General features: G+C 44.6%; 1 protein-coding gene and 1 long non-coding RNA gene across 3 annotated transcripts in view; one reads left to right on the forward strand and one right to left on the reverse strand.

Moving 5' to 3' along the window:
- Positions 1–1,051: 1,051 nt before the first annotated feature.
- The window catches only part of LOC141112826 (uncharacterized), a 71,764-nt gene continuing 49,312 nt past the window's right edge, over positions 1,052–23,503 (reverse strand). Inside the window, exon 2 of the long non-coding RNA XR_012236650.1 lies at positions 1,052–1,357. This is a non-coding gene — a long non-coding RNA (uncharacterized lncRNA). The remainder of the gene's footprint in view (positions 1,358–23,503) is intronic.
- PLCG2 (phospholipase C gamma 2) overlaps positions 12,786–23,503 on the forward strand; it is a 201,715-nt gene continuing 190,997 nt past the window's right edge. Inside the window, exon 1 of one of the 2 annotated variants that reach the window (XM_073605904.1) lies at positions 12,786–13,097. The gene's annotated coding sequence lies outside the window, so the exon portion shown is untranslated. The remainder of the gene's footprint in view (positions 13,098–23,503) is intronic. The other variant, XM_073605902.1, reaches the window with a different exon arrangement.

Here is a 23,503-nt window from a genome sequence, read left to right on the forward strand (position 1 = left end):
GTATCGGTTCACGTAGTCGCTGATAAAAAACTAGCATAGGTGCAACCCTAAGGAGAACAATAATGCCCCGTACACACAATCGGACATTGATCGGACATTCCGACAACAAAATACTAGGATTTTTCCGACGGATGTTGGCTCAAACTTGTCTTGCATACACACGGTCACACAAAGTTGTCGGAAAATCCGATCATTCTGAACGCGGTGACGTAAAACACGTACGTCGGGACTATAAACGGGGCAGTGGCCAATAGCTTTCATCTCTTTATTTATTCTGAGCATGCGTGGCACTTTGTCCGTCGGATTTGTGTACACACGAGCGGAATTTCCAACAACTGATTTTGTTGTCGGAAAATTTTATCTCCTGCTCTCAAACTTTCTGTGTCAGAAAATCCGATGGAAAATGTGTGATGGAGCCCACACACGGTCGGAATTTCCGACAACAAGGTCCTATCACACATTTTCCGTTGGAAAATCCGACCAGTGTGTACTGGGGCATATGTGTAGCAGATGAGTAACTGGATGTATTTAAAAGCCAATTGACAACTTACAGATGAAGATCTTGATGTAAGTTGCCAATTGGCTTTTAAATAGCTCCATTTATTCATCTGCTACACTTAGCCTGGCGCCCTCTTCTGTTCCTTTTGCTTCACTCTATGAGAAGCTGCCACTGAGTTCATCCAGCTACAACAGGCTTTCTCAACCTTTTAACCCTAGAGGAACTCCAAAAATTATTTTCAGGTCTCGAGGAACCCTTACAAAAAACCAATATATCAGGGGTCCAATAGGAACAATGCCCCTGATACTGGTGGCCAATAGGAAGAACGTCCCCCTTTAAAGTGGTGCTCAGAATGCCACCCTTAAAGACAGCGAAAAAGATATTTGGTGTCATGCTGCTGGCTTTGCTAACTGATGCTGAACCTGGAACTCTGTAGGCACCATCAAAAAGGTGGTTCATCAGCCACAGCTCAAGGAACTTCTAGAAGCCTCTGGAGGAACCCCAGGGTTCCACGGAACCTTGGTTGAGAATGGCTGAGCTACAATTATGAACTTTTTACATTTCTGATTTATTGTTATTTGTGTATACCATTAGGGCGTATGAGTTTTCCAGCGCCATTCACACATTGAAGGAAGAGATGAGGGTTTATTTTCTGTTCCCACCCACCGGGGAGGAAAGTCAGGTGTCGCGTTGGGTTACGTAGAGGTTCGGCCTTCCCGGTGGCTTTTGGTAAGTGATTCAATTATCTTGTCTGTCAGGCATTGCAATATCATTTAATGAGGTTTGGCAGCTCCGATGTTAGATGAACTTGGCAGGCGAGATGTTCTTCTAGTGTTTGCCTTCTATTGCTGGAGAGATCTGAAGAGTAAGAAAAGGAAAAATAAATCAGAGAGATTAATGCCGAAGATAAAGTCAACACCAACGGTAATTCCAGAACTTCACAAACTTTTTTTTTTTTTTACAGCTGATTTCCGGCCTTCCCTTCAGTCTTGTACAGGTGTACCTGCTCCTTTCCTGGACTGACATGGCTTCCTCTGATTTCACCGCACACTGTGAGCTTCTCACCATGTCCATTAGAAGCTCAGTCAGAAGTCAGATAGAGCTCCACCTCATTTCCTGGCTGGAGTATGTCCGGCATCATTTAGCCCTGTGTACTTGTGGCCCACCCACCCCGGAACCGGGTCTGCCCCCACTTTCTGCGGGAGACCTACCAAAGCAAGGTCTACCCAAGTACTAGGTGGGGCTCCCCCAAAGGGAGACCCCCAATGGCATGGGAGAACAGAAACAAAAGGTGCCTGTCACGGACCCCCGTACTCAAGAAGAGTCTGTCCGCCATAAAAGCTTCCTTTATCCGGTAGCAGCACGATCCAAGATCCCTGAGCCCACCCAGTCACTTGTTGAAGCATCAGTGTAGGGCAGGGACGTGCGGTGAGGTGAGTGGCTGGTGAGCCACCGGCTAGTATCAGAGCCGGATACACACGGATTACCATACGCCGCCATCGTTAGAGCGAGAGCAATAATTCTAGCGCTAGACCTCCTCTGTATCTCTAAACATGTAACCTGTAAAAAATTTTTAAAGCGTCACCTATGGAGATTTATAAGTACTGAAGTTTGCGCAATTTTCCACAAGTGTGCGCAATTTTAAAGCGTGACATCTTAGGTATCTATTTACTTCTTTACTTTATCATCTTTCATAGTATACAAAAACAATCGGACTAACTTTAGAGGTTTTTTTTTTTTTTTTTTATTCGTGTAAGATTCTTTCCAAAAAAAAAAAAACGTGTTTGCAAAATTGCTGCGCAAATAACGGGTAACATAGTTACATACATAGATACATAGTAGGTGAGGTTGAAAAAAGACACAAGTCCATCAAGTCCAACCTATGTACAAAAAAGGGTGGAACGACCACCATTTTATTCCCTACGGTGTCTGCTAAAACAATATATATATATATATATATAAAATGTTTGGGGGATTCTGAGTAATTTTCTAGCCAAAAAAAGTATGATTTTTACATGTAGGAGAGAAGTGTCAGAATTGGCCTGGGTGGGAAGGGGTTTAATTACCATAAGTAATATACAAATAATTATTATATATTGTTTTTAAGGTAATTTACGATGTAATCAGAATCTGTACTCAAGCAGGTGGCTTAACGGACAAATTACTGAATATTGAAGTTATAATTTCCAACCAGTAATTTCACAGTAAATAGATAAATAATAAATTATTATCTTATAACATAGAGCATATTAATATATGATTTAGCTTTTCAGCAGACAGCAGATTCTCATTCTCCCTCTTAACTTTGTGAGAAAAACGGGATTGTGGGTAAATCTTCTACACATAAACACATGTTTTTTTTCCCTTGTAGATAAGAGGGCTGGGCTGGAAGGGAGCATTTGTCTTTTAGACACGCCCCCTTCTATGACACTGCAGTGAGAGGCGTGCCTCAACTGCAGCATTGGACAGCTGGGACCAATGGTGCTTTACCATTGGTCCAAGACTCCGAGCTGTCCATTGAGCTCAGTGCTTCTGACAAGAAGTGAGGAGAGGCACTGTGAGCACATCCTCTCAGTCTGCTGTAGAGTGTTCCAGCTTGTATTTAAACTGGTCGCTCTGTATGTAGCTTCTGACAGGCTGCACAAGGAGCCCTGTATCACCGGAAACCATAGGTCATAGGAGCCCCAGTGGTGGGGTAGGACTTGAGCTACCTACCCCCCAAATTTGGGGTCTCTGTGACCCCAGGTCGCTGAGCTAGGACCCTTGAAGTCGATTGTTTTTTTTTTTTATGTTCATGACAGGTGAACAGGCTCTGCCTCACCTACCTCCCCTGACTGCAGGTCCCTGGTGTAGGGTGTAAAACATCAGACTCTTTATTCAAAAACAGGTACAGAGAGACATACGATCGATAGTATAAGGGTGCGCTGATTCTATGTAAAGGGTGGGAAAAACCCCACAGTGATATAAAATATAAGGCACAATAATGTTGCCCAATGTGAACTCAATGGGCAAATTGGAAACAAGTCTGTGGTCTAGATCTGTGGTTCTCAACCTCAGTCCTCAGGTACCCCCCCAACGGGTCATGTTTTGGGAACTTCCCTTAGATAAAATAGCTCTTATCAATACCATGACTGGTACCAGACTGTTGATATATATTTACTCTCTTTTCAGTTTTTTTTTCTTTTTTTTCCTTTTTAGATTATATACACGTTGTGTTTGAATTGCATTGTTTATTTTTTGCTTATGCAAATACAGTCTTAAGATATTTTGCTTATCCACGTGTTACAGGTCAATCTAGACCAGCGGTTCTCAACCTCAGTCCTCAGCTACCCCCAACGGGCCAGGTTTTCAGGTTTTCCTTTACTTTGCATAGCTGCTTTAAATCAGTATCAATGGCATGGTATTGATAAGAGTAATTTTATCAGGGATAACAGGAAATGCTGAGTCGTGGTTGTACTAGGAATTTGGGTTAGGCAGACCCGCCTGGGGTTCTCGGTCACCCTGTGCCCCTAATAGACACAGGGTGACTTACATATAGGAGGGTCCGAGGGGAGCTGGACAAGGAGTTTCCAGACCTCACTAAGGTAAGCTGGGTTCCACAAGCCCCCTGCCCAAAGTGACACCTGTCACACATCTCCCCTTTCGGCAGAAGACTAACACAGAAGAAGACTCCAAACGGGTTGACTACGAAGTTAGTCCGTAGTTCCAGTCCCCCAATGCCCGTACCCACACAGTACCCCAAACACATTGCCCCAAACAGAGCATTACTCACCCAATCAACCTTTGCACCTCTCGTAGAACATACCCGCTGCTGGGGAGAAGTGCGGACTGGTCCTTCCCCCTGGAGTCCTTTCAGCCACTGGAGAGAAGACAGGGTGGCTGAGCTCACTCCATCATTCTGTTGGGGATCTGGGGCGACTGCCCAGCATCCCTGGGGTATACAGGTGGAGACTGAAGTCCCATCCACTTTTACTAGATAAAAATCCCTCAGTGCTTGCAAAGCATGGCTGACATCCTCCTGTCTCAGTGCTGGACTATTTTCTGGGGTTGTGTCAGTGGAGACCGAAGTCCCATCCACTTACATAGGACCTCCATCTTCTGTCAGTTGAGGGCAGAAGCCAGCAGCACTCTGCCCTGTTGCCAGCCCTTCTGCTGGGTTGCTATCAGTGGAGACCGCGGTCCCATCCACCGACACCCATTCAAGCTGCAGTTGTGAGGTGCCAATTGCATTCTCTCCCTGGAGCTCCTGCGGAGTTGATTGTTGGGTGCAAAGGCCAGCAGCACTCTGCCCTGTTAGTGCTTCAGCTGAGGACCCCATATCATCCACTCCGGCCAACTGTTGGGAAGGGAAGACCGTTTCCTCTGCTCTGGCTGACTGTTGGGGAGGGAGACTGGCCTGAAATCTTGGGCTTTAGATGACCTTATCCCGGCACTCATGATATCTCACTCAGTAGGGTGGATTTACTAAAGGCAAATAGACTGTGCACTTTGCAAGGGAATTTGCGCCAGAGTTTAGTAGATGAGCAGAAGCTCTTTGAACTCCCATCATCCAGTCATGTGCAAGGAACATTTTTTTTTTTTTTCTTGCATGTGCTTGGGTAAAGTGAAGCTTCACTTCATGTACTAAGCCCTGGAGCAACTGCACTTGCAGAGTGCACAGTCTATTTGGTTTTAGTAAATCCATCCCATAATTAAGCCCTTTTGGGATGTGAGTATCTCATTTAAAGATCCAATAGACTTCTCTTTTATTTAAAGCTGAAAAACAGTCTCCGCCTCTCTCGGGATGATCTCCTCTCTTAGGATGGTCTCCTCTCACGGGATGATCTCCTCTCTTGTGATGGTCTCCTCTCTCGGGATGATCTCCTCTCTCGGGATGATTTCCTCTCTCGGGATGGTCTCCTCTCTCAGGATGATCTTCTCTCTTGGGATGATCTCCTCTCCCGGGATGGTCTCCTCTCTCGGCAGCATCTCCTCTCTCGGCAGCATCTCCTCTCTCGGGATGGTCTCCTCTCTCGGGATGGTCTCCTCTCTCGGGATGATCTCCACTCGGGAGGATCTCCTCTCTCGGGATAATCTCCTCTCTCGGGATGATCTCCTCTCTCGGGATGGTCTCCTCTCTCAGGATCATCTCCTCTCTCGGGATGGTCTCCTCTCTCGGTATGATCTCTCTTGGGATGGTCTCCTCTTGGGATGATCTTCTCTCTTGGGATGGTCTCCTCTCTCGGGATGGTCTCCTCCCTCGGCAGCATCTCCTCTCTCGGGATGGTCTCCTCTCTCGGGATGATCTCCTCTCTCGGGATGATTTCCTCTGTCGGGATGGTCTCCTCTCTCGGGATGATCTTCTCTCTTGGGATGATCTCCTCTCTCGGGATGGTCTCCTCTCTCGGCAGCATCTCCTCTCTCGGGATGATCTCCTCTCTCGGGATGGTCTCCTCTCTCGGGATGGTCTCCTCTTTTGGGATGGTCTCCTCTCTCAGGATGATCTCTCTTGGGATGGTCTCCTCTCTCGGGATGATCTTCTCTCTCGGGGTGGTCTCCTCTCTCGGGATGGTCTCCTCTCTCGGGATGGTCTCCTCTCTCGGGATGATCTCCTCTCTCGGGATGGTCTCCTCTCTCGGGATAGTCTCCTCTCTCGGGATGATCTCCTCTCTCGGGATGATCTCCTCTCTCTAAAATCTGCTCCTTCCATGATTGTAAATTAGAGACATGACTATAAATAAAATGTTTGGCCACATTTGTGTTCTTCTGTGTATTTATGTCAGGTAGGTGGTCTCTTATCCGGTCGCATAAATGTCACCTAAATGTCTTGTGGTTTGACCCACATACTGTATTCTGAAAAGAGTACAAGTAATTGCAAACCTGGTCTGGCAATTTATCAGTTTTTTTATTAGCCAATAGGGAAAAACTGTTATCTGTTTCATCATTTGTTGCTAGGTATTCCAGCTTTTTTTAATCTTTTCCATTAGCTTTTATTTCTTCTTTTATTATTATTCATTTATTATAATGTTTTTCTCGTTAGAGTAAGGGGTTCAAGTTCAGTTTAGTTTAGGGTTAGGTTTAGGAGTTGGGGTTAGGGTTATTTATTATTATTTTATTTGTTTTTTATATTATTTTATTTATTATTATACGAATAATAATAATTAATAAATACATGTCAAATAAATAAAAAAAACATTAAAAAAATCAATAAATTAATACTAAGTAACAATAAATAAATAATTAACCCTTACCCCTTAAAAAATAAATAAATAACTAAACACTCTAACCCTCACACAAAATAAATTATTATTATTATCATTAATAATGTATTTGTTTGCTCAAGTCTAGGTGTTTATTGTTATTATTATTATTATTATTATTAATAATAATAATAATAATAATAATGTATTTAATATTTTATAAGGTTAATTATTATTTATTAATCTATTATTACATATCCTAACCCTAACACAAAATTATTATTATTATCATTAATATTGTATTTGTTTGTTCGAGTCTGGGTGTTTATTGTTATTTTATTATTATTATTATTAATAATAATAATAATAATAATAATGTATTTAATATATTATAAGGTTAATTATTATTTATTAATCTATTTTACATATCCTAACCCTAACACAAAATAAATTATTATTATTATCATTAATAATGTGTTTTTTTGTTCGTGTCTGGGTGTTTTTTGTTATATTATTGTTATTATTATTATTAATAATAATAATAATAATAATAATAATAATATATTTAATATGGTTAATTATTATTTATTATTCTATTATTACCTATTATTCATTTATTTTACCTATTTATGATGTTTTTTAGTTATTTGTGTATTTATTTAACATTTATTTATTCATATATTATTACTATTTTATTTTTTTACTTTTTTCATTTGAGCAGAAAATCACGCAAAAAGGCGTTTCCATTTATTTCTATGGGAATACAAAAACGCGCCAAAAACGCCCAAATCTGCCCGATTTGAGCGACAAAAAAAGCTCCAGCACTGGTTTGGCTTCAGGCGTTTCGGAGTGGAGATGTGAACCGTCTCCATAGGGAATCATTGATTTTGTCTCCTCCAGCGTTGTGGAGCTTCAAGCTACAAAACGCTCAGCGTGTGAATGCAGCCTAAGTTCCCTCTTTTTTTTTTTGTACTATGCTGGCATCTAGTGTCTTAATGAAGAGTTAAGCTGCCTGTGGATGGTGCCAAGTCAGCAGGTGACATTACTGTCCGGATAGACCGGATCTAAGTAGGTATGTCAACGCATAAAGCGACATTTGAAACAATACATAACCCCCCACCACCTCCTCTTCTCCAAAACATAGGGGGGGGGGGGGGTAGATGGTCTCCACTTCATATGTGAAAACTGAGCAGGGCTGATAACACTGCTTGAGATTTCAGAAGGGCTCACTGAATTTCTGGCAGGATCAACAGGTACTTTTTTTGCACTTATGGAACAGATATAACAATTTCAATGGTATATTTACCAGATCAAAAGGGAGCAAATAAAGAAAGGTAATTGTTAGGATGTACATACCCTTTAACACAGGGGGCGGAGCTTGTATATATATATATGAGGGTGCCATGGGCTACATTGTATCTATATTTGGCTCTGACTACATCGGTGTTCCTGGAAGATGAACTGAACTACAGTAATATGTTGTCACCAAAGCAGGACTTTCTACAAACCTTGTACTGATTAAACAGGTTGTACCGGCTGAATGCGACACAACACCCCCCCCCCCAGATTTTCCTAAAAGGAAACGTTATGTATTTTTTTTTTTTTTCTTTTACCCCCATCCTGCCCAGGCCAATTTTTAGCTTTCAGCGTCACACTTTGAATGACAATTGCGCAATCATGTAACGCTGTACACATATAACATTTTTATCATTTTTTTCGCACAAATAGAGCTTTATTTTGGTGGTATTTTTCTTTTTTGCAAAAATAAACAAAAAAAGGCTGAATTTAAAAGAAAACAAAAAAGTTTAAAAAAATTTTTTTTTCAACTGATGGGCACTGATGAGGCTGCACTGACGGTACTGATGAGGCTGCACTGATGTGCGCTGATGAGGCTACACTGATGGGCACTGATGAGGCTGAACTGATGTGCGCTGATGAGGCTGCACTGATGTGTGCTGGTGAGGCTGCACTGATGGGCACTGATGAGAATGCACTGATGGGCACTGATGTGCGCTGATGAGGCTGCATTGATGGGCACTGATGAGGCTGCACTGATGAGCACTGATGAGGCTACACTGATGAGGCTGCACTGATAGGCACTGATGTGCGCTGATGAAGCTGCACTGATGTGCTCTGATGAGGCTGCACAGATGGGCACTGATGAGGCTGCACTGATGTGCTCTGATGAGGCTGCACAGATGGGCACTGTAGAGGCTGCACTGATGTGCTCTGATGAGGCTGCACTGATGAAATGGCACTGATGGGCATTGATGGGCACTGATAGGCTGCACTAATGGGCACTGACGAGGCTGCACTGATGTGCGCTGATGAGGCTACACTGATGGGCACTGATGAGGCTGCACTGATGAGGCGGCACTGATGGGCATTGATGGGCACTGATAGGCTGCACTGATGGGCACTGATGAGGCTGCACTGATGAGGCGGCACTGATGGGCATTGATGGGCACTGATGAGGCTGCACTGATGGGCACTGATAGGTGGAACTGATGGTGTCATAAACAGGTGTGACCAGAACAGTGTGGACTGCAACAGAGTGAACCAAAACATATGTAGGTAAAAAAGTAATGTAATTTATTAAGATAAGTGAACACAAATATAAACGCACCATCAATACCTAACAGTGTAAAACAAATTAACAACCAAACAGTGACCCACAAAGAACAACAATCTAAACAAGTATATACAGCAAAAGGGAATACCAGCCAGGCCAGGGTCATAAACGGGAGATCAGCAGATGGGGGCAAGACAGGACAGGGAGGAGGTGGAAGGGATCAGGCTGCAGGGCAGGGGTGCAGGATAACAGGAGGGACAGGAACAGGTACAAATATAGGATCAGGGTCACGGCTCAAGGACAATATCAAGGCAAGTGTGTGAGTGCTTGCCGGGTATAAATAGTTTCTCTTGCCATTAGTCTCAGGTGACGCCTGATTGCAGGAGATGATGTCGGCTAAAGATTACTTGGAGACACCCGCTGGTGGACACCAGTACTGCGGCCCAGAGATCAGACAGTGCCACCAGCAGGTGGGCCAACTCAATATTGAACCCTACGGACTAAGACTGGGATGCCATCAAAGTTCATGTGTGTGTAAAGGTAGGTGTCCCAGTACTTTTGGTAATATAGTGTGTATCCCATAGTTTGTAGACACTCTGGAGTTGATTTACTAAAGGCAAACAGACTGTGCACTTTGCAAAGTGCAGTTACTCAAGAGCTTAGTAAATGAGGGGAAGATTCACTTTGCAAAGAATACCCAAATCACAGGAAAATGAAAAAAAAAAGCTGTATTTTGCGTGCTCATGATTGGCTGATGGAAGTCAGCAGAGCTTCCCCCATTTACTAAGCTCTGGAGCAACTGCACTTTGCAAAGTACACAGTCTATTTGCCTTTAGTAAATCAACCTCAATAACTTTCACACAAACCAATCAATATAATATACTGTACAATTATTAGGATTTTTTTTTTAATCAAACACATGTAGCTTTATGCATTTTGACCAAAATTTCTGAAAACATTTTTTTTTTATTGGATAGGTTTTATATAAAAAAGTAATTAAATATTTTTTTTTTTTTTTTTTGAAGGTTTGCGCAAAAGTTATAGTGTCTAAAAAATAGGGGATAGAGTTATGACATTTTTATTATTATTATTTATTTTTTACTAGTAATGGCAGCGATCTGCGTTTTTTAGCGGGACTGCGACATTGCGGCGGACATATCGGACACTTTGACACATTTTTGGAACCGTTGACATTTATACAGCGATCAGAGCTAAAAAAAATGCACTGATTACTGTATGAATGACACTGGCAGGTAAGGGGTTAACACTAGGGGGGGGGGGGGGGCGATCAAGGGGTTAAGTGTGTCCCTAGGGAGGAGTTTCTAACTGTGGGGGGAGGGGACTGACTAGAGGAGGAGACAGATCGCTGTTCCTGATCACTAGGAACAACAGATCTCTCTCTACTCCCCTGACAGAACGGGGATATCTTAGTTTACATTTGCAGATCATCGTTCTGTCCCTCTCAGGAGCGATCGCGGGTGGCCATTGGCTGACATTGTGGCTCCGGCATCGCGCCGCCCCCCTAGAGCTCTTAAAGCGGCTGACGTACAATGATGGCGATTCGCCCCGGAGAGCAAACCTGTCCCAGTACGACTGCGGCGGCTGGTCTTAAAGTGGTTAAAGTGTTATTAAACCCACAACAGTAAAATCAGTCTGTAGATGCAGAATAGCATTGCTTGTTATACCCACTGTGGAACCTAAGGGGTTAATCCTCCGCATTGTGTAAAAAGGCTGCTTGATCCTGTCTTGATCCTCCCCTTCTTCCACTGTCCCCAATCCATCTCCTGGTAGTACAGAGCCTTGGGGACACTCTGCACATGCTCAGTTTGGTGTGTGTTGCTAGAGTTTTTTTTTTTTTTGGGGGGGGGGGGGGGTGCATGTGATCAGCACAGGGCCAATCAGCACTGTCCAGACAGAGGGTCAGGGGTTCTGCAGCCTCATAGGAAAGTGAGAGTAGAATGAAAACTCCTCCTACAAGCTTTAACCAGACGCTGATAGGAGTCACAAGACTGTTATATACTGCTGATGAGAAAAGGTATTTAGCAGTTTATATTTACTCAAATAATTGCATTTCCATGTTCTGTGTACTGTGGGAGATCAGATCTAGTGACTGCAGGCTCCTGGGTTTAGTAACACTTTAAGTTGGTCTTTAGGACTTTTTCAAGTCACAGACCTGGAACAAGCATGCGGAAAGTGAAGCAAGAACTAGACATGTGCAATTCCTTTTGTTCCGAATTTGCGACATGTTTGTTGTTTTGTAACGAGAAACCCGTTTAACAAATTTTTCCGAATATTCATAAATTCGAAAATTCGTAAATTTGTAAATTTGTAAATTCGAAAATTCGAAATTCAAAAATCCGAAAGTTCGAAAATCTGAAATAATTACTAACTAATAATAACTTAACTATTACTAACTATTAAATGATAGGTATTGGGATGTCCTTTCCTTGGCTGTTAGTGAACGTAACGAATACGAATTTATCCGAAGTTACGAATTATCCGAAATAACGAATGCCGCATCTAAAAGAATGGAACGGAACGAATTAATAATAATAATACATAATAATAATAATAATAATAATAATAAAAAATAATAATAAAACCTTTTTATTATTATTATTACTATGTATTATTAATTCTATTACCTTTCAAACTTGGCTGTTAGTGAACATAACGAATATGTATTTATCCGAAGTTACGAATTATCCGAAGTAACGTATGCCGCATCTAAACGAATGGAACGGAACTAATTAATAATAATAAATAATAATAAAAACTTTTTATTATTATTAATATTTTTATTATTATTATTATTAATTCTATTACCTTTTGTACCACCACCCCCTCCCTTTAGAATGTAAGCTCTATGAGCCGGGCCCTCTTCTGTATTGAACTGTAATTGCGCTGTCCCCCCCTCTACATTGTAAAGCGCTGCGTAAACTTTGGGCGCTATATAAATTGTGTATAATAATAATAATTATTATTATTAATTTGTTCCGTTCCACTTGTTTAGATGCGGCATTCGTTATTATTTCGGATAATTAGTAACTTCGGGTTAAATTTTTATTCGTTAAGTTCAGTAACAGCCAAATTTGAAAGGAAATTCCAATACCTAGAATTTAATAGTTCGTTATTTTTAGTTAGTTATTCTTTCGAATTTTCAGATTTTCTTTCTTATTTTTCGGATTTTCGAATTTTCGAATTTCCGAATTTCTGAACTGCGATCATAACGAATGCCACGAAAAACGAAAAAAAATAAACAAATGAAACGAAAACGAACACATTTTTCGGCAGTGCATATGTCTAGCCAGGACCCCCCTCCCCCCGGTCTCCGTGCTTGCTCCAAACCTATGATTCAAAATGAATTGAATCCAATGAATGAAGAAGGCAGCCAGTCAACTTGGATTTTCAGTAGGAGAGGTCAGCAGTGGTGGTGTATCCATGACCCAAGAAGGGTGCCTGCGCCTTTAAGAGCTCATTAGCTATGCGGTGGTTGCGTCACTGCACACATGTGTAAAGAGATATAACAGGAAGGACTGCGCTCCCTATATAACCACGGCACACCAATGTGCCTCTGACACTTCCTCGTCTCCAAACCACCTCCTTCTCCACTCGCTGCATTCTTCCCCATTGCTGGAACTCTCTTCGCACTCTCTCGCCTTCATCTCTACTTTTTGTACTTTTTTAGGCTTTTTTGTTGTTGTTGTTTTTGTTGTTTTTGTGTTTCTCCTGCGGACGGGAGAAGAATAAAGTGGACGGGCTGCTGACGGCGATGGAGGAGTTGTAGGTGTCACCTGAGCAGAGATGACAGGAGGGAGCCGGGGAAACCTGTACAAGCAACAACCAAGTAAGTCCCGCACCGGGCACCGCGCTCTTCTCGCTGTGGTCGAAACTTTCAAAAAAAAAAGGGGGGGGGGTGTCATAGGGGCTCACAGAGCGTGAACTTCTGCTGCCTAAATAGTCAACTTGTTAGATACCGTTTAACACCTTACCTGCTGCAACTCTGCAGAACTTTTCAGTCTCTTGTGCTAATGACACCAACAACATAAAATATAACAAAACAACACAAACACTCTATATACAAAGTGTCTCTCGCTCTCCCGAGTATTCTTTACATTTTTCGTTTGCAAAGAATTTTTATTTCATTTCGAGTGGAGAGAAAAAAAAACCTCAATCAGTACACAGATTCAGCGGTCAAGAAGTAATGAATGTTCAGCGAAGGAATATTAGGTTAGGGGGATGGGGTGTTGGGATATTGGGTTGAGGGGACGGGGTGGAGGTCAAGGTATTGGGTTAGAGGGTAGGGGAGAGATCTGGGTATTGGGTTAAGGGACGAGGGAATAGGGGATAGGGGTTTGGGTATTGGGTTAGGGGGATAGGGTGTTGGGATATTGAGTTGAGGGGAGGGGGATGGAGGTCAAGGTACTGCGTTAGAGGGTGGGGGAGGGGTCTGGGTATTCGGTTAACGGATGAGGGGATAGGGGTTGGGGTATTAGGTTAGGGGGATAGGGTGTTGGGATATTGGGTTGACGGGTGGAGGTAAAGGTATTGGGTTAGAGGGTAGGGGAGGGGTCTAGGTATTGGGTTAAGGGTTGAGGGAATAGGGGATAGGGGTTGGGGTGTTAGGTTAGGGGGATAGGGTTTGAAATATTCGGTTGAGGGGACGGGGATGGAGGTCAAGGTATTGGGTTAGAGGGTAGGGGAGGGGTCTGGGTATTCGGTTAACGGATGAGGGGATAGGGGTTGGAGTATTAGGTTAGGGGGATGGGGTGTTGGGATATTGGGTTGAGGGAATGGGGTGGAGGTCAAGGTATTGGGTTAGAGGGTAGGGGAGGGGTCTGGGTATTCGGTTAACGGATGAGGGGATAGGGGTTAGAGTATTAGGTTACGGGGATGGGGTGTTGGGATATTGGGTTGAGGGGACGGGGGTGGAGGTCAAGGTATTGGGTTAGAGGGTGGGGGAGAGGTCTGGGTATTGGGTTAAGGAGGAATAGTGTGCCGTCATTGGTATTAGTGAGAAGAAAAGTGCCCCATCGTTGTTGTAAGTGGGAGGAATAAAGCCAACTTGTTGGTATCAGTGGAAGAAATAATGCCCCATTGTTGGTGTCATTGGAAGAAATGGTGCCCCATCGTTAGGATCAGCGGGAGGAATAGTTCCCCATCATTGGTGTAAGTGGGAGGAAAAAAAAACACCCCCTTGTTGGTATCAGTTTGAGGAATAGTGCCCCATCGTTGGGATCAGTGAGAGGAAGAGTACCCCATTGTTGTTGTAAGTGGGAGGAATAAAGCCAACTTGTTGTTATCAGTGGGAGGAATAGTGTCCCATCATTGGGATTAGTGGGAGGAATAGTGCCCTATCTTTAGGATTAGTGAGAGGAAGAGTGCCCCATCATTGGTGTAAGTGGGAGGAACAAAGCCCCCTTGTTGGTATCAGTGGGAGGAATAATGCCCCATTGTTGGTGTCAGTGGAAGGAATATTACCCTACTGGGTGTCATTGGAAGAAATGGTGCCCCATTGTTGGTATCAGTGGGGGGAACAGTGCCCCATCATTTGTATAAATGGGAGGAATAGTGCCCCATTGTTGGTGTCAGTGGAAGGAATAGTGCCCCATCATTGGTTTCAGTGGAAAGAATAGTGTCTTATCTTTGGTATCAGTGGAAGAAATGGTGCCTTGTCATCGGTGACAATGGTGGGAATAGTGCCCCAAGGCAAGTAAAGGGCCGCAGTATGGAGACCACTGGTCTTATGTACCCACCAAGTACCTTTCCTGATAATAAGTTGGCCAAATCCAGACAAAAGTTTGCTTTGTAAGCTAATGGACAGGAAAATGATTTACATAGATGTATTTATGTGCACAGCAGAAGACCATGCTGGAGGTCACCAATGCCATAATGGTTATCAGTAGACCAAGAATTGTGCAGAAGGCGGGGCAGTGACCAAAGTCTACAGAACTGCCGGCAAAATAAAAAGAGTCTTCACCCTCGTATGCTGTAGAAATAGCAATGGAATCAGAAGACTTAATTCCTATACACAAGTTCTTCCTATTTAGCTGATGTTGCTTTTTAATTCTTGTTGAAGGAACCGGGATCTACAATGCAGTCTTATCACTTATGAGCAAAGGCTAAAGCCATTCAGGGATAAGCTACACAAGGGATTTGATAATCTCTTTTTATGGAGATATTTACTCACGTGCTGGCTGTCACCTCAGTAGGCTAGAGCTACATAAGAGACCTCTAACAATGTAATCACACTACTACATTTGCTGGGAATAACAATTGATCACTATACAGAGTGAGCATGTGGCTTCCTATGGAGTAAGTCACATGAATCGCATGTTCATCTGTTTCAGTGTTCAGTTACTACTCTTGTAGCGCCCCCTTCACTCAACAGGCAGATGAGGAATCTCCAGGGTCCACTTCAGGGTCAGACCCTTAACAATAATGGAGTGGTGTGTACAGATTGGTGTCAGTCACTTTTTAGAGCAAACATGGAGTTTATTAGCTCTTCTAAAACACCTGGATGAGAGGGTTAGGGCACAGGACACTCATGAACATGGCAGACTCTAGAACAAGAACAAAAAGTACCTACAGCCTTCACCGGAGGAGAACCTTGAGGCCAACCCGGCAACCTACGAATCCAGGTCCTGGTTTCAAAGTACTGGATGGTCCAGCTACTGATTCCTTGGGGAGAGGTCACCATACTTTAGTTGAGGACCACGCGTTACTCAGTACCCCACTTAGACTGAGGTTTCTCCATGGTGCTTGGATACCCTTACTCAACATTCTAGGCTTCAATTCCAGGGCTCTTTCTAAACACATGGTCACATTGTGTAGGCTGCAGGTCCAAGTGGATCAGACATACCAGTGCATCCCTCCTACACGGAGGAAGCCCAGGGTAAGATGCCTTCCTAAGGTCACGGGCAAATATTTATACCTTCTACCAGCCTGCACCACTGGCAATAAACCACTTGGTGATTGGCCAGGGAGACATAAAGAGTCATAACTCAGGTCACTGTAGCCTCCTCCACTATTACCAGGGACACTCAGCAGAAGGCAAAAGGAAACAATAACCAGAGCTTCAGGAAGACCCACAAGAAGCTGAAATATCAAACAGCCTTGCAGTTAGACATTGCTGAACTGGTCCCAAGCTCCAAACAGGTCTCCCTCCATTGTTAGCATGCCAGGTGCTGTTGGTGTTTACATGGAACCAGAACATATAAAGGGCCATACACTGGAGTCACTTTCTTCAGGAACTTTATTAAACAAGCAGCACATCCTGCATGCCTATCAAACAAGGCAGGGTGGACTACAACCAAGCATAACTAAATTCAAAGCTGAAGTTTAGGTATGGCAGTTTTTACGTAGTTACCTTGGTCCAGCTTGGGCCTGGAATCTAGTGGGGGTCAATGTAGTAGCAGTGGTTACTACAGTGATTTCCAGCTTCCACAGGGTTCCCACAGGTATGGTATGTACAGTATATACATACTTACTGTACATTGGTCCAAGCTTGCCCTACCTAAGTGTCACCTACCTTGGTTGGAGGCAGAAGTGACGAGAGGGCTTCACTTTGCGGCTCTGGTCTGAGTAGGCCTGAGTGTAGAACAGGGGCACAGATCACAAAGAAGCACGGGCGCCAGTCATCAGGTAGCAGGCTGTGGTGGCCTTTGGACAGCAGTCAGCAGCACAGTGCAGGTACACCCGAAGAGAACAAAGACTGCGAGGGCACACAATCAGAAGTGGATGCAGGTACCCGTTAGGATCAAGGATGGCAAGCCAGAGTCAGCACGGATGGACAGTAAGTACGTAGTCAGAAGCCAAGCCAGAGTCATTGCCAGGAAGACAGTAGACTAGAGCATGGTCCAGAGGCAAGTCGAGGTCAGAATCCACAATCTGCAAAGCAAGGTCAGGAGCAGGCCAGGTCAGCAATGGGAGATCAGAAAGCAACAGCAGGAACACAGGTCACGGGTAGCTGAAGAACATCCAGCAATGAGCAAACATCATGGCCTGCTGTAATGACCAGGCCATTTTTTGCGATAGCGGCACTGCATCACTTTAACTGACAATTGCGCAGTTGTGCGACGCTGTACCAAAAACAAAATTGATGCCCCCCCCCCCCACAAATAGAGCTTTCTTTTGGTGGTACTTGATCATCTCTGCGGTTTTTATTTTTTTGCACTATAAACAAAAAAAGAGCAATGATTTTGAAAAAAAATCAAAACAATATTATTTACTTTTTGCTATAATAAATGTCCAAAAGTTTATCCATCAGTTTATGTATTCTTCTACATATTTTTGATAAAAAAAATCGCAATAAGCGTATATTGATTGGTTTGCGCAAAAGTTATTGCGTCTACAAAATAGGGGATATATTTATGACATTTTTTTTTTTTTTACTAGTAATGGCGGTGATCTGCGATTTTTAGCGGGGCTGCAACACTGCGGCGGACAGATCGGACACTTTTGACAGTTTTTTTAGGACCATTGACATTTATACAGCAATCAGTGCTATAAACAGCCACTGATTACTGTATAAATGTCACTGGCAGGGAAGGGGTTAACACTAGGGGGCGATCAAGGGGTTAAATGTGTTCCCTGGGAGGTGTTTCTAACTTCATGGGGAGAGGGGACTGACTGGAGGAGGAGAGAGATCGTTGTTCCTAATCACTAGGAACAGACAAGCTCTCTCTCTTCCCCTGACAGAACGGGGATCTCTCTGTTTACACTGACAGATCCCTGTTCTGCCTGTCTCTGGTTGGCTTCCCCACTCGCGAATGGGCGTGCCCACAAATGATGGCGATTTGTGCAGGGGAGCCAACCTGCTGCAGTACAACTGCGGTGGGAACGGTCCGTAACTAGTTAAATAGGCACCTTGGCGCCATTCCTGGGATTGGACACATGTAGACGCACACAGATGCGCTGATATTAGGACCGTCTTTCAACCTGCTCTGAGACATACAACAAATAGCAGCTAGACTGATGATATACATATGAATAACGCCTCTATTTACATATGAATGCCGCCGGTCCGCTGCTATTTACATATGAATGCCGGTTATTTACATGTAAACACAGGGTCTGCAGGTGAGTCATCTGTACACAACAATAGGGCAGAGCTGGGAAACATTGGTATGAGAACACACTGAGATATCAGGACACAGCACGGGACTAAATCCTTAATGGACGAGGGAATTTTAACTGGGATAGTTGGCAAGCATCAGGGCAGCTGCTATGGGCCCCTCAACAATGACAGGGCCCAGGGCAGCTGCCCCATTTGCCCTTCCTTCAAAGACGGCCCTGGCTGATATGTCAGTGTATGCTGGTTACTGGCCTGAGCTCGTCTGTATGCTGGAACATAATAAGCATTAGCCGCATGAGAATGCGCATTAGCTGTACTAGAATGAGCATTAGCTGCACGAGAATGAGCATTAACCGCATGAGAATGAGCATTGCCAGTATGAGAATGAGCATTAGCCGCACGAGAATGAGCATTAGCTGCAAGTGAATGAGCATTAGCTGCACGAGAATGAGCATCAGCCGCATGAGAATGAGCATTAGCCATATGTGAATGCGCATTAGCAGCACGAGAATGTGCATTAGCCGCACGAGAATGAGCATTAGCCGCATGAGAATGAGCATTAGCCGCACGAGAATGAGCATTAGCCGCACGAGAATGAGCATTGGCTGTACGAGAATGAGCATTGGCCGTACGAGAATGAGCATTGGCTGCACGAGAATGAGCATTAGCTGCACGAGAATGAGCATTGGCTGCACCAGAATGAGCATTGGCTGCACCAGAATGAGCATTAGCTGCATGAGAATGAGCATTAGCTGTACTAGAATGCGCATTAGCTGCACGAGAATGAGCATTAACCGCATGAGAATGAGCATTAGCCATATGTGAATGCACATTAGCAGCATGAGAATGAGAATTAGCCGCATGAGAATGTGCATTAGCCGCACGAGAATGAGCATTAGCCGTACGAGAATGAGCATTAGCCGCGTGAGAATGAGCTAGCCGCACGAGAATGAGCATTAGCCGCACGAGAATGAGCATTAGCCGCACGAGAATGAGCATTAGCCGTACGAGAATGAGCATTAGTCGCACGAGAATGAGCATTAACCGCGCGAGAATGAGCTAGCCGCACGAGAATGAGCATTAGCCGTACGAGAATGAGCATTAGCCGCACGAGAATGAGCATTAGCCGCACGAGAATGAGCATTAGCCGCAGGAGAATGAGCATTAGCCGCACGAGAATGAGCATTGGCTGCACGAGAATGAGCATTAGCTGCATGAGAATGAGCATTAGCTGTACTAGTATTGGTCCCCTGATACTAAACTTCAGCTTTAACAAGTCTTTCCTACTTAAAGAGGAGCTCTAGGCTCTCCCCCCAAAAATTTAAATTCAGCAGCTACAAATACTGTAGCTGCTGACTTTTAATATAAGGACACTTTCCTGTCCAGGGATCCAGCGATGTCCTCTCCCAAGCCGATTCTTCAATCGGCTTCAGGTGCCTTCACCGGCATCTCAAGTAATGGAAGCCAGCAGTATAGCCTTGCAGCTTCACAGACGGTTTACTACTGCGCATTCGCGTGTTGCTCTGCACCTTGTGACTAGTCCCGTAGTCTTCTGGGACCTGTGATGCGTCCCAGAAGACTGCAGGGGTAAGGGGGGGGGGGGAGCTGAACTTCTGTCCCAGATCGCTGCGTCGATCTGACCGGAAGTGGGAGCGGGTGAAAAACAGGTACCCCCCCCAAAAAAAAGTGCCAAATGTGGCAGTGGGGGAGGGGAGGGGGATGCAAACACGCGGAAGTTCCCCTTTTGGTTGAAGTTCCACTTTAAGGCAGGGTAGCTGAACTCTTAAACCAGATTAAGGCCCGTACACAAGAAGATCGGAAAAAACATTTTGTGCGACAAACAATCGTCCGATTATCTGATCGTTAGTTTAGTGCTTTCGCTAGCTGATTCTTACTTTTTGAACGACAAAAACCGAAGGTGCAGGATAGAAATTTTTTTATCGTAAGTGAACACCGAGCCCGATTTTTTGTTTAACCACTTCAATACCAAGCACTTTTACCCCCTTCCTGCCCAGGCCAATTTTCATCTTTCAGCGCCGTCACACTTTGAATGACAATTGCGCGGTCATACAACACTGTACACATATCACATTTTTAGTATTTTGTTCACACAAATAGAACTTTCTTTTGGTGGTATTTGATCACCACTGGGGGTTTTATTTTTAGTTAAGTAAATAAAAAAAGACGAACATTTTGAAAAAAAATAAAGTTTTTCTTTGTTTCTATTATAACATTTTGTAAATAAGTAAGTTATCTCCTTCATTGATGGCCACTGATGAGGCTGCACTGATGGGCACTGATGAGGCTGCACTGATGGGCACTGATGAGGCTGCACTGATGGGCACTGATAGGTGGTACTGATGGGAACTGACAGCCGGCACTGATGGGCAATGGTAGGCAGCATTGATATGCAGCACTGATAGGCGGCACTGATATGCAGCACTGATAGGCGGCACTGATATGCAGCACTGATGGGCACAGATATGCAGCACTGATGGGCACTGCTAGGCGGCACTGATATGCAGCACTGATGGGCACTGATAGGCGGCACTGATATGCAGCACTGATGGGCACTGATAGGCAGCACTGATATGCAGCACTGATGGGCACTGACAGGTGGCACTGATAGGCAGCACTGATATGCAGCACTGATGGGCACTGATAGGTGGTACTTATGGGCACTGATATGCAGCACTGATGGGCACTTCTAGGCAGCACAAATGGGCACTGACAGGTGGCACTGATAGGCAGCACTGATGGGCACTGATAGGCGGCACTGATATGCAGCACTGATGGATCGCAGCACTGATGGGCACTGCTAGGCGGCACTGATATGCAGCACTGATATGCAGCACTGATGTGCACTGATAGGCGTTACCTATGGGCACTAATATGCAGCAATGATGGGCACTGATAGGTGGCACTGATAGGCAGCACTGATGGGCACTGATAGGCGGCACTGATATGCAGCACTGATGGATAGCAGCACTGATGGGAACTGCTAGGCAGCACTGATATGCAGCACTGATGGGCACAGATAGGCAGCACTGATATGCAGCACTGATGGGCACTGATAGGCGGTACCTATGGGCACTAATATGCAGCAATGATGGGCACTGATAGGTGGCACTAATGGGCACTGATAGGTGGCACTGATGGGCACTGATATGCAGCACCGATGGGCACTAATAGGTGGCACTGATGGGCACTGGTGGGCATTGCTGATGGGGCTCTACTGATAATCATTACACTGATTATCAGTGCAGACCCCCCCCCTTATCGGCTCTCCTCTAGTCGCACCCTGGCAGCAGTGAATAGAGGAATGCTGATAACCGGCACTTCCTGGTAACTCTGTGATCAGCAGGGATTGGACACATGGTAAAGTGCCTACAACATAGGCTCTTTACCGTGATCGGAGATGCAACACACCGCACTACAAATCTCCACGCTGTGCGCTCCCTGTGGGGCCCACTAGTGGCTTGTTCTGCTGGACGTCCAATGACGGACAGTTACAATGGGAGAGCCTCCGCCCGGCCGTCATTTTGCTCTAGGCTGGGCGGGATGCGATTCATTCGTTTAATGCTTGAAAACGAAAGAATACATTACAAATACAATACAATACAATAAATTACATGACGTGACTTCTGAAGTTGCATTCTGTGGTATGAGAATTTTCTTACGATGAGTAAGCTCTTCATTTTCGATATCAGACGATCATTCAGCCGATCTTCTCATCCTGTGTACGATGCTTTGTGTTGCAGTTGATAAAACCTGTGACTTCTGACACATTACAGCAATGAATGGGAAGGTGTGAACCGCTGTGCGCTGTGTTTGGCTGCCGTTGATTTTGATACCTTACTGCCAAAAGCACACAAACCCACACAAAGGTGTAATGATACGAAGGCCGGATTCACACCGATGGCATTTCTAGTGCTTTTTTGCATGCTGCAGATTTGTAATACAATACATTTAACATGGTTTCCTATGGAACACGTTCTGTGGTGCAAATCTGCAAAAAGCACTAAAAAAAAATGCACAGGTGTGAATCAAGCCTAAGACTAGGGTCGCCACCTGTCCGGGATTCACCTGTCCGGGATTCACCCGGACGCTTCGGGTTTGGAATCATACATCCGGGTTTTCAGACCGCCTGAAACCCGGACACATAATTCAGACCGGACTATGGCTTCCCAGCAGGGTTGCCGGCTGCAGTTGGGTAAGTCGAGAATGTCTGTTACACTCTCTATCACACTGGCCAAAGCCAGAACTAACCAGATTGACTCCTCTTCCTCCCGCCCCAACCCCTCTGTGTCTTCCCACACTCCAATCACACACCTCCCAACTTTTCGAGATGGGCATGAGGGACACCTATCAGCAAAAGTACACAGGCATGGGACACACCCCTTGCCACGCCCCCTTAAAGGAGAATTGTACAAAAAAACCCCCCAAGATTGGTTAAACCCACAAGTGCTTTTTTTTTACCACTACTGTTCCTTTATATTGGCTTTTAGAATTTACAAATGCAGCAACTTAGAAATCAGATGAAAGTGCATTTTATATACAACTCTACAGATCAGACCAAAATGAGGGACAAAAGAGGAGGAATGAGGGACAGAGGGGACATTGCTCCAAATCCGGGACAGTCCCTCCAAATCCGGGACAGTTGGGAGCCATGGAATCCCCGGCGCTATGAATCAGAAAAGAAAAGTGGGGGGGGCGGGAAATTTGAAGTCCAGCAGCCTCAGATACATCTGGATGAGATGTGCTCAGGGGCGGACTAATAACTCATGGGGCCCCCGGGCAATAGGAGATTATGGGGCCACATAGTATACACAGACATGTTTCTATTGGCTGTCCCTGGTCCATACTGTCTATTGGCTGTCCCTGGTCCATACTGTCCCTGGTTTTAATGAAGCTGGCAACCCTGTTGGGGCCCCTAGTGGCCCAGGGCCCTCGGGCAATGGTCAGTCTGCCCTTGGATGTGCTGACTGCCAAGGGGTGAGTGAGCTCACCATCCATCCCTGCCTGTGACTGAAGTCCCCCCCCCCTTCTCTCTCCTGTCTCTGATTGAGTACACTAAAGTAAATCAGGGTTCTCAGAGCACCCCTTACATCAGAGTTCTCCTTTACACCAGAGGCCACCGTATCCCCCTTTTTATCACAGTCCTCTCCATACATCAG

Source organism: Aquarana catesbeiana, linkage group LG11 (assembly GCF_042186555.1).
Source record: "Aquarana catesbeiana isolate 2022-GZ linkage group LG11, ASM4218655v1, whole genome shotgun sequence".
NCBI lineage: Eukaryota > Metazoa > Chordata > Amphibia > Anura > Ranidae > Aquarana > Aquarana catesbeiana.